The following is an 11,577-nucleotide window of genomic DNA, read 5'->3' as shown; positions in this document are numbered from 1 at the left end:
GCGAGGAAACTGAGGCTCCAAAAGGGATGTGCTCCAGTCACCCAGGGCCCAGGTTCAAGCCCTGGTTGTTCTGACCCGTTCACTAGAGGCTGCCATCCCCTCTATCCAAATCCCCTGGCGTGGGATTACAAGACAGCCTCAGCTCCAAGGACCGACCACTTGCTTCCACCCTCTTCCAGTTCCACCCAGGTCCAGCTCGGAGGAAGTTGCAAGTGTTTGGGAAGGTCTCCCAGAAAACTTCCCACTTGCTGGCTCAGGGTGGGGTAATGATGAGGGCAGGAGCAAAACACATCTGTAGGAGGCAGCAAATCCAGGTGTAGGACAGATACTCCCTCCCTCTCCCTGCAGGCGGCGGGCAGAAATTAGCAACTCCAGCGCAACACTCTAAGGGCGAAAGGGGGCGTATCTGTGAGGTGGGGCTGGGCTTCCATCACTCAGCTTGCTGACCTAAGCCCCGCTGCGGGTAGTTCTTGTTTCTCCTCTGTGCTCCCCAGCCAGGGGTATGGGAGGAACTGGAAGATGTTGCGAATGCGGTGCAGGTTGAGAACTGATGCAATGTACAAGTAAGGAGAACTTCCTGAGCAACAGCTGCCACATCTAAAACCTTCCAAGGCCCCGGTCTCTCCTTCCCTGCCATGTGAGGACACAGTGAAAGGCAACGCCTACAAGCCAGAAAGAGCTCTCACCAGAACCCAACCACACTGATTTCAAACTTGCAGCCCCCAGAACTGTGAGAAAATAACTTTCTGTTGTTTAAACCTCAAAAAAATAAATAAATAAAACCTGCCCGTGCCCAGGCCCTGCAGATCAGAGCTGGGCCTCTGACTACTACGGTAAGGTGGACAGAGCCAAAAGCAGACTCTTCTGCCATGCAGCAATCTGCAGGATCTTCAGGAAGCCAGCTGGGGAACCGGCAGCCCTCCCCAGCAGGAATCAACACCACTACCATGGCTCTCAGGCCACTGGCTATTACCGTGGGCCAGGCCGTGTGCTAAGCACTGAATATCCAGATGTGAATGCGATGTGGGCCTCACTTCCATAGAGCTCAGGCTCATGAAGGACAGTCGGGTAAACAGCCCTGAGGCTGTGTGCTGAAGCTCTGTGCTGAGTGTGTCCACTCCCAGCTCCCCTCAGCAGGACTCTGCCAGTGCAGACCCTCTGCTGCCTGGGCTGCCATAGTGTAGGCCACATGACTCCACCAGCCCAGTCTCAGCTGTTCAGACCAGAGTGGACGCTGGCCCAAGTGTGGCCAGTCTACAAGCTGACTAGTGATGGACGAAGAGGACCATGAAGAGTCTGGCTTTAGAGAATCGGAGTTTCAAAAGTAACTGAATTAGACTGGGAAGGGCCACAAGGCAGGGCTGGTGCAAGAGAGGCCTTGACAGCTACACACAATCTAAAGCAGCAGAAACTAGGAAAATTCTGGGCTTTAAGACACAGGAAGAAGATAGTGCTGAATCTAGGATCAAAGGGGCTAGAGTGGTCAAGGAAGGCTGCCCAGAAGGCTATACAAACCTCAACAAGTGTGACACCAAACTAGGAACCTAAAGGAGCTTCTGAACATAGGATCAGGGCTCAAGCAGCATTCAGTCCATCCAAGAAACATGCCCACTTCCGGGCCCCACACCAGGATGACTAAGACTTGGTCTGTGCCGCCAAGGAGTCCACAGCATGAAGGGAGACATAAAGGTTATTTTGATGATGGCAACACACTGTAAGAGAAGGAAGTCAGAAGACTGTGGAAGTTTAGGCACACACGTGACCCAACATGTTTTCCACAGAGAAATTCACCTCCAAGTCAAAAGCCACCATGACAATGGGGTGATTCTAGAAATGGACCAGTTCCGCTAGATAACAAATGGCTCTGCTTGCATGGAAGAGCCTGGGGTACACTCAAACAACTGGTTTGTTCTAGCCCCAAGAAACTGCAAAAGGCTGATCGCCCACTGACATGCTATTCCTGAGGAGGCGGGGTCAGAGCAAAAAGATATTCTGCCTCTATACCCATTCATGTGGCAGTAGCCAGGCAGCTCCTGAAACCAGCCCAGCTCCAGCCTCCAAACTGACTGCAAGCGCAGGGGTGAGTGAGCACTTGGAAAAACCAATCAGACCATCTCCACAGGGCCTATGGGAGAGGAAAGTGAACAAGTGACTGGCACTCTTAGGCCCTGGATTCTTAATCTGAAAGGAAAAACTTCCTGCTCTATGAAGTTGTTCTAAGGATTAAATGAGAGTATGCAAGTAGAGCTTGGTTCAGTGCCAAACATCCAGTAAGTGCCCCACTACAATTATGGGCTGGGCTGGGCAGTGTAGTCCTCAGGACTGGGAGCTAGGTCCTCTTCTCCTTTGCATCCCCATCCCGAAGAAGGTTTGAGGAGCTCATGCATAAATGAAGCACTTTACTCCCCTACTAACGAATTCATTTCCTTGTTTATTTTCTGCCTTGTTCTAAAAACAATTGGCTAAAGCCAATAACTCTTAAAATCAGGAGGTTACCAGGCTTCATGTTTTGTTTCTTTTGTCTTTGTTGTTTCAGTTTACATGGAACTAACATTCACTGAGCTACTTTGATTGTATAAACGAAATGGTTTACACACATCTCATTTGAGGGAAAGCTACCTTTCTAATGCCTGGAAAGTACCAAGCATAAAGCATGAACCCAATAAATATTTGTTGATTTGACTGATTGATTTGCACATGGTAAGCACTCAGTAAAAATTGTTTTTTGTTTTTTGGGGTTTTTTTAGATTTTGTTGGGGAAGGGGAACAGGACTTTATTGGGGAACAGTGTGTACTTCCAGGACTTATTTTTTTCCCAAGTCAAGTTGTTGTTCTTTCAATCTTAGTTGTGGAGGGTGCCTTAGTTGTGGAGGATGCCGTTCAGCTTCAAGTTGTCCTTTCAGTCTTAGTTGTGGAGTGCGTAGCTCAGCTCCAGGTCCAGTTGTCGTTGCTAGTTGCATGGGGCGCAGCCCACTATCCCTTGTGGGAATCAAACTGGCAACCTTGTGGTTGAGAGGATGCACTCCAATCAACTGAGCCATCTGGGAACTCAGTGGCAGCTCAGCTCAAGGTGCCATGTTCAATCTTTAGTTGCAGGGGGTGCTGCCCACCATCCCTTGCGGAACTTGAGGAATCGAACTGGCAACCTTGTGGTTGAGAGCCCACTGGCCCATGTGGGAATCAAACCTGCATCCTTCAGAGTTAGGAATACGGAGCTCCAACTGCCTGAGCCACCGGGCCGGCCCCAAAATTGTTATTTTTACCATTTGTTTATGAGTACTCACAAATGTTCATGCTTGATAAAGAAGATGAGGCTCTCTAGACATGGTTTCTGTGTTTGGGATAAGACAAAAACAATAGCTGAGGCAACCAGAGAAAATTCTCCTGAAGTTAAAATGATTAAGGGACTTTCAAGAATAAAGGTGTTGGATTTCTGGTCAAGATGGTGGAGCAGGTAAACGCTGTGCTCACCTCCTCTCAGGACCACATCAATTACAACTAAACTATAGAACAACCATCACTGAGAATTGCCTGAAGTCTAGCTGAACCGAAGCCCTACAACTAAGGACATACAGAAGAAGCCACCTCAAGAGGGACAGAGACATGGAACAGGCTGGTCCCACACCAATGTGTGACTATTAAAAATAGGGAGACATCTCCACTGTGGAGGTTACACATGAGGAGTGAGGGGTCCCAGCCCCACACCAGGCTCCCCAGGCCAGGGTTCCAGTGCCAGGGAGAGAAGTCCCCATTACTTCTGGCTGTGAAAACCAGCAGAGACTGTGGCTGAGTGAGACAAAAGGTGGCTGCAGTCCTAGGCCCTCCTCTCAAAGGGCCCATGCACAGACTTATTCCCTGATGGACACACTCACTCTGAGCTCCAGTGCTGGGACAGCAACTCAAAAGGCACGAGGGACATACAGGGAGGAACTGAATTGTCTGGCTTCAGGGTGTGGGCTGCAGGGGTAGCTTCCTCCCAGGGGGAGGAGCTGGCAGAAGCCATTGTTTCTTTGTTGAGTCCTCCCCCTCTGTGCATGCAGATACAGGCAGACACCATATCTGAGTCTCCATTAAACTGGCTATCACCTTTCATCTGCCCCACCCCAGTGATTCCCTGAGACCCCACCCCACCCAACTTTCAAGCACACCCTAGCCGTTTCCAGTGGCTTTTCCATACAAACAACATGTCTTAGCTTATGCTGTGGACTTTCAAAAAATCTCTCAAAGATTCACAAAACCCAAACAAGCAGCATCTGGCTTCAGCATGTCCTGTACCTCTGGCTGAGCAGCCCTAAGCCGAGCACTAGAAATTGCCAGCCTCAGTTCACAGATTGGCCTCTCAAGGCACCTCCAAGCCCAGTACAAGTAGTGCTCATCTGCAGATTGCCTTGTGACTCATAATAGGTGGCCCCAGGAAAGACACAGTCTGTGGCTAAACTTGGCCTGCAGAGGGTCCCCTCCCAGAAGGCCTCAGGGCTGGCATGCCTGGTGGCCAGCTTCAGACCAAGCTGAGGCATCATCTGGCTGCCTCCAAGGACAATACACCCAAAGGGCAGACTTGGCAGGTAACAGAGCCCCACTAAAGTGAACCCTGCTCTGTAGGGTCAGCCCTTGTACCACAGGCCAGTCCTCACAACCCATCAGCCTCAGGTTCAATCCCTCCCAATTACGTGCAAACAGCAACAAAGACTAAACTACAACAGGAAGGTACACACAACCCACACAAGGGACACACCTGGAGCACCTGGCTCCAGGGAGACAGTACAACTGGGTCCCACAGGGCACCTACTACATAAAGCCACTCTTCTAAGATCGGGAGGCATAGAAACACTATCTAATACATAAAAACAAACACACGGCAGCCAAAATGGAGAGACAAAGAAACATGTCCCAAATAAAAGAACAAAATAAAGCTCCACAAAAAGAACTAAACAAAATGGAGAAAAGCAATCTACCAGACGCAGAGTTCCAAATGCTGGTTATAAGGCTGTCCAATGATCTCAGGGAGAACTTCAACAAAGAGATAGGAAACATAAAAATGGAGATAGAAAACATAAAAAAGAACCAGTCAGAAATGAAGAATGCAATAACTGAAGTAAAGAATACATTAGAGAATATTAGAGTGGATTAGATAAAACAGAGCATCAAATCAGCAATTTATAAGATATGGTAGCAGAAAACACCCAATCAGAACAGCAAAAAGAATCCAAAAAAAACAAGGATTGTTTAAGGGGCCTCTGGGGCAACATCAAGCATACCAACATTCACATCAAAGGGATATCAGAAGGAGAAGAGAGAAACCAAAGGTTGAGAACCTATTTGAACAAATAATGACTGAAAATTTCCCTAACCTGGCAAGGGAAATGGATATTCAAGCCCAGGAAGCATAGAGAGCCCCAAACAAGATGAACTCAAACAGGCCTACACCGAGACACATGATAATGAAAACACCAAGGTTTCAAAACAAGGAGAGAATCTTAAAATCAGCAAGAAAAAAGCAGTTAGTTACCTACAAAGGAGCTCACATAAGACTGTCAGCTGATTTCTCAACAGAAACTTTGCAGGCCAGAAAGGATTAGCACAAAATAATCAAAGGGGAGAAAAGCAAGGATCTACAACCAAGTCTACTTTACCCAGCAAAGTTATCATTTAGAATTGAAGGAAAGATAAAGAGCTTCCCAGACAAGAAAAAGCTAAAGGAGTTCATCATCACCAAACTAGTATTACCAGAAACGCTAGAGGGACTACAAGACAAAAAAAAAAAAAAAAAAAAAAAAAAAAAACCATGAATAAAATGGCAATAACTATATATCTATCAACAATTACTTTAAATGTAAATGAATTAAATGCTTCAATCAAAAGATAGGGTAGCTGGGGGCGGCCAGGTGGCTCAGTTGATTAGAGTGTGAGCTCTGAATAACAGGGTTGCTGGTTCGATTTCCACATGGGCCAGTGAGCTGCACCCTCCACAGCTAGACTGAAGACAACGAGCTGAGCTGCAGATGAGCTGCTGGAGGGGCAGCCGGATGGCTCAGTTGGTTACAGTACGAGCTCTTAACAACAAGGTTGCCAATTCAATTCCCACATGGGATGGTGGCCTGTGCCCCCTGCAACTAAGATTGAAAACAGCACCTGGACTTGGAGCTGAGCTGCACCCTCCACAACTAGATTGAAGGACAACGACTTAGAGCTGATGGGCCCTGGAGAAACACACTGTTCCCAAGATTCCCCAATTTAAAAAAAAAAAATTTAAAAACAAAAGATAGGGTGGATGAATGAATAAGAAAACAAGACACTTACATATGCTTCCTACAAGAGACACATCCCAGATAGAAAGGCATACAAAGACTGAAAGTAAAGGGATGGGAAAAAGTTATTTCATGAAAATGAAAACAAACCCAAAAAAAGCTTAAGTAGCAATACTTATACTAGACAAAATAGACTTTAAAACAAAGGCTGTAATAAGAGACAAAGAAGGACCCAATACTCCCACTTCTGGGTATTTATCCGAAAAAAACAAAAACGCTACTTTGACAGGACATGTGCATCCATATGTTCATTATAGCATTTACAACGGTCAAGATGTGGAGGCAGCCTGGGTGTCCATCGATGGAAAAATGGATAAAGAGTAGGTGGTACATATATACCATGGAGTATTGCCCAGCCATGGATGGGAATGGGTTCTTTCCATCTGTGGTGGCATGGATGGACCTGGGGGGTATTATGCTGAGTGGAGTATCTTAGACAGAGAAAGACAGATGAAATGTGATTTTGATTATATGTAGAATCTAAAGAACTAAATCAACAAACAAAACAGACACAAACTCATAGATACAGAAAACATTTTGATGGTTGCTAGATGGGAGGGTGTTAGGGGTAAGTGAAAAAGGGGAAGGGATTAAGAAGTACAAATTGATACCATGTTTCCCCCAAAATAAGACTGGGTCTTATATTAATTTTTGCTCCAAAAGACACATTGGGGCTTATGTTCAGGGGATGTCATCCTGAAAAAGCCTGCTAGGGCTTATTTTCCAGTTAGGTCTTATTTTCGGGGCAACAGAGTAGTTACAAAATAGTCATGGGGCTGTAAAGTACAGCATAGGGAATATAGTCAATGGTAATAACTGTGTATAGTGGCACATGTGTACTAGATGAGTCAGGGAGATCACTTCTTAAATTATATAAAGGTCTAACCACTATGCTATACACCTGAAATTAATATAAAATAATATTAAATGTCAAAACAAATAAAGTGAAAGAGTAACAGTGTCTAAAATTCCCCCTATAAGCTGTTTGCTCTGCTTCCACAGGATGTAATTTTTTTCTACTGTCTAAATCCATCAATAAAATCTGCCACATGCAGTCCTGAGTGGGTAGTGGTGTGGAAGGTGAAATGACTGGGGCAGTGTCCATCAGAGTGACATGAAGAAGGAAAGGTGTACCATACACAAACAGCAAGCAAACACAGTGCTGATTAAGAACTTACCCACAGCAAGCCCTAGTGACCACAGAAACACACACTATACATTGTAACCTATAGGTGAACCACTAAAAGAATATGCGATTTCCAAACTAACGGGAAAAAATGCAATAATTTAACAAATCCAAAAGAGGAAGACAAGAAAAAAAAAAAAGAGAAATTTCATCTGGAACAAAAAGAAAGCATATAGTAAAATGGTAGATTTAAATATATTGAAAGTAAATGGACTAAAGGCTCCAATTAAAAAACTTCAACCAAAAGATTATCAGAAATATTTTATTTTATGTATTTATTTTAGAAACACAAAAAACATAAGTATACAGAAAGGTACTATAGACTGAATGCTTGTGCCCAGCCCCAACATTCGTATGTCGAAAGAAAGGTGATAGTATCAGGGAGCAGGGCCTTTGGAGATGATTAACGTCCTCATAAAGGAGGGCCCACAGACACTCCTAGCCCCTTGTACCAGGAGAGGCTACAGTAAGAAGAAGGCTGTCTATGAGAAAGCAGGCCCTCACCAAACACCTAATCTGCCAGTGCCGTAATCTTGGACTTCCCAGCCTCCAGAACTGTGAAAAATAAAGTTCTGTTGTTTATAAGCCAGCCAGTCTATATACTTGTATATAGAAAAGTTATAAGTAAAAGGGATAGTAAAAGATATACCACACAATCAGTAACTCAAAGAAGCAATGTGGCTATACTATTTTGTTTGTATCATTACTTTTTAAATTTTTTATTTTTCAATTACAGTTGACATTCATTATTATATTAGTTTCAGGTGTACAGCATAGTGGTGAGACATGTCTATAACTTATAAAGCTATCCCCTTGGGAAGTCTAGTATCCACCTGGCACCATATAGAGTTATTACAATATTATTGGTTGTATTCCCTAAATTCTATTGCAAACTCTTTACTTTACATCCCCATGACTATTTTGTAACTACCAATGTGTACTTCTTAATCCCTTCACCTTTTGCACCCAGTCCCAAAACCCTCCTTCCATCTGGCAACCGTCAGTTTGTTCTCTGTATCTATCAGTCTGTTTCTGTTTTGTTTGTTTGTTTATTTTGTTCTTTAGATTCCACATATAAGTAAAATCATACGGTATTTGTCTTTCTCTGTCTTACTTATTTCATTTAGCGTAATACCCTCAAAGTCCATCCGTGTTGTCACAAATAGTAAGATTTCATTCTTTCTTATGGCCAAGTAATATTCCTCATGTGCCAAATCTTTTTTTTTTTCTTTTTTGAAACAACAAAAAAAGTACTAGTTATTAAAACATGAAAAATATTTCCAGGATATTATCCAACTTGGAAAATAAAAAATGTAACCCATGGTAAGAAAAATACCATCAACAGTGGAACAAATAAGGCAACCAACATTTACAGGAATCAAGACAGTACCATGGATTTATAAAAACTACCTAAATCACTAGCATATCTTGTATTATCATGTGTAGAAAACCGTAATTAAAATCAGGTAGTTTTTATTAGTTGCATAATCTAAAAATATGAGGAAATTTTGGACTCTGTCTCTAAAAGAACCACAAAGTTCTCAGTGAAATATACATTTCTTGAGACAATGGGCAAAGTTCCCATTTATAGGAAATATGTTCTTTTTGTCACAGTGAAACTGAGAAAATGTTTTCAAATGAGAAATCTTTTTCTCTAAAGTAATCTCCTTAAATACCTTAATAATGCAATACTTGGGAAATATAATTTTCCAACTCACACTTGGAAAAGGTTATAATTAAACAACCATAAATAAATCTTATTGCTTGGCACCAAATTTTTCAAAAATTAAATAACTGTTTAAACCACCATACTGTTGTTAAATCCTTTTTCAAACATTTCACATAGTGCTACCTTTATTTTCTGAAGGTAGACCATTCACTCAACCTAATGACAACCTAGACTGAATCCTACAATGTACCAGTCACAATTCACTTCCAACCAAAAGAAATTATCAGTCTTCTGTTTTTGTCAAAATCATGTCAAGATATTTATAAGAATTAACTAAGATTCATCTGTAGTCAATGAAGAACCACAGAACATTGTCTCATGGCATTCTGTGGAAAGTCTTTGTTCCTTTTCTTTACTTTCAGCTTCCTCTTCTGAAACACTTTGTTCATCAGCCTCTTGATCCTTCTCCACTTTTTTCAAAGGTTGAAAAGATTCTGGTAATAATTTTTAGGAAGACTATGGCTGTGGTCTGCATCTTTTTGAAGGACAAAGGCAATCTGCCACAAATATCATACAAAGTCCTAATAGTCTTGAAAGCAGAGTTGCTAAAGCAAAAACTGTACATGAGTATGATCCCCACACCAGTAACCTAAGGTCTTCAATAAAATAGTTATGGCAAGTCCTGATCCACATAGATAGCTGAAGGAGTGCTGACATATTAATCAGAACAGAACCTGGACCAAACCAAGATGAAGCAGGTTCAATACTCTTCCACCCTTTTTCACTTATAAAGTTTATGAAGTCCTTCTTAAGTCCGTGGGCCCTGATAGCACCTAAATTCACCATCTTTACAACGATAAATAGTAGGAAGAGCAATTATGCTAAATCGTCCACTCAGTCCTGGCTGCTCTGTAACATCTACTATTGCAACATTAACCTCAAGATCTTCTCCCCATTCGGCAAACTTTCCCATTCTGGTTGAAGATTCTGACAAGCAGGACATTCTGGAGCATAAAATTCTATTATCCACTCTCTTTCCAGCAACTCTCTCCAGTTCTCCTCCGTGAGGATGTGACCAACACTCAGCCACCGGTAGTTCCAGGGAGTCCCTCAAAGCAACAGCATCAGAACTGCCACAGGACCCACGAAACTCCCAGGGCGGCCATGTCTGCAGCTCGCCTACCCCACAGTAATTGTCGAGGCTCCCACCTCCGAGCAGCAGCTCCTCTGTGCCACATCTTCTTTATCCAGTCATCGATCAGTGGGTACTTAGGTTGCTGCCATATCTTGGCTATTACTAGCAATGCTGCAATGAACATACAGATGCATATATCCTTTCAAATTAGTGTTCTAAATTTCTTTGGATAAATACCCAGGACTAGAAGGACTAGAATTGCTGGGTCATAAGATAGTTCTACTTTTAATTTTTTGAGGAACCTCCAAACTGTTTTCCATAGTGGCTGCATCAATTTGCAAACCCACCAACAGCGCACAAGGGTTTTTTTCTCCACATTCTCACCAACACTTGTTTATTGATGAAGGCCATTCGCACAGGTGTGAGATAATATCTCATTGTGGTTTTAATTTGCATTTCTCTGATGATTACTGACAATACAACTTTTCATATGTATTGGCCATTTTATGTCCTCCTTGGAGAAATGTCTATTCAGGTCCTCTGCCCATTTTTAAGTGGATTGTTTGATTTTTTTAGTGTTAAGTTGTATGACTTCTTATATATTTTGGATATTAACCCCTTATCAGATGTATCATTACAAATATTTTCTTCCATTCAGTAGGTTATCTTTTGTTTTGTTGAAGGTTTCCTTTGCTGTGCAAAAACTTTTTAGTTCGATTAATCCTATTTGTTTTTTCCTTTTGTTTCCCTTGCCCAAAGAGATACATTAAAAAAAAAAAGGGGCCGGCCCGGTGGCTCAGGCGGTTAGAGCTCCGTGCTCCTAACTCCGAAGGCTGCCGGTTCGATTCCCACATGGGCCAGTGGGCTCTCAACCACAAGGTTGCCAGTTCAATTCCTTGAGTCCCGCAAGGGATGGTGGGCACCGCCCCCTGCAACTAAAATTGAACACGGCACCTTGAGCTGAGCTGCCTCCCGGATGGCTCAGTTGTTGGTTGGAGCGTGGGCTCTCAACCACAAGGTTGCCAGTTCAATTCCTCGACTCCCGCAAGGGATGGTGGGCAGCGCCCCCTGCAACTACAATTGAACACGGCACCTTGAGCTGAGCTGCCGCTGAGCTCCCAGAAGGCTCAGTTGGTTGGAGCCTGTCCTCTCAACCACAAGGTTGCCGGTTCGACTCCCGCAAGGGATGGTGGGCTGTGCCCCCTGCAACTAGTGATGGCAACTGGACCTGGAGCTGAGCTGTGCCCTCCACAACTAAGACTGAAAGAACAACAACTTG

General features: G+C 43.5%; 1 pseudogene; it reads right to left on the bottom strand.

Moving 5' to 3' along the window:
* Window positions 1–9,513: 9,513 nt before the first annotated feature.
* Window positions 9,514–10,709, bottom strand: LOC109455116 (thioredoxin-related transmembrane protein 1 pseudogene; annotated as a pseudogene).
* Window positions 10,710–11,577: the final 868 nt, after the last annotated feature.

Source organism: Rhinolophus sinicus, chromosome 5 (genome assembly GCF_057876585.1).
Source record: "Rhinolophus sinicus isolate RSI-liver-muscle chromosome 5, RSI-T2T, whole genome shotgun sequence".
Lineage (NCBI taxonomy): Eukaryota > Metazoa > Chordata > Mammalia > Chiroptera > Rhinolophidae > Rhinolophus > Rhinolophus sinicus.
The sequence above is the reverse complement of the archived record's forward strand: the minus strand, read 5'-3'. Positions and strand labels throughout refer to the sequence as shown.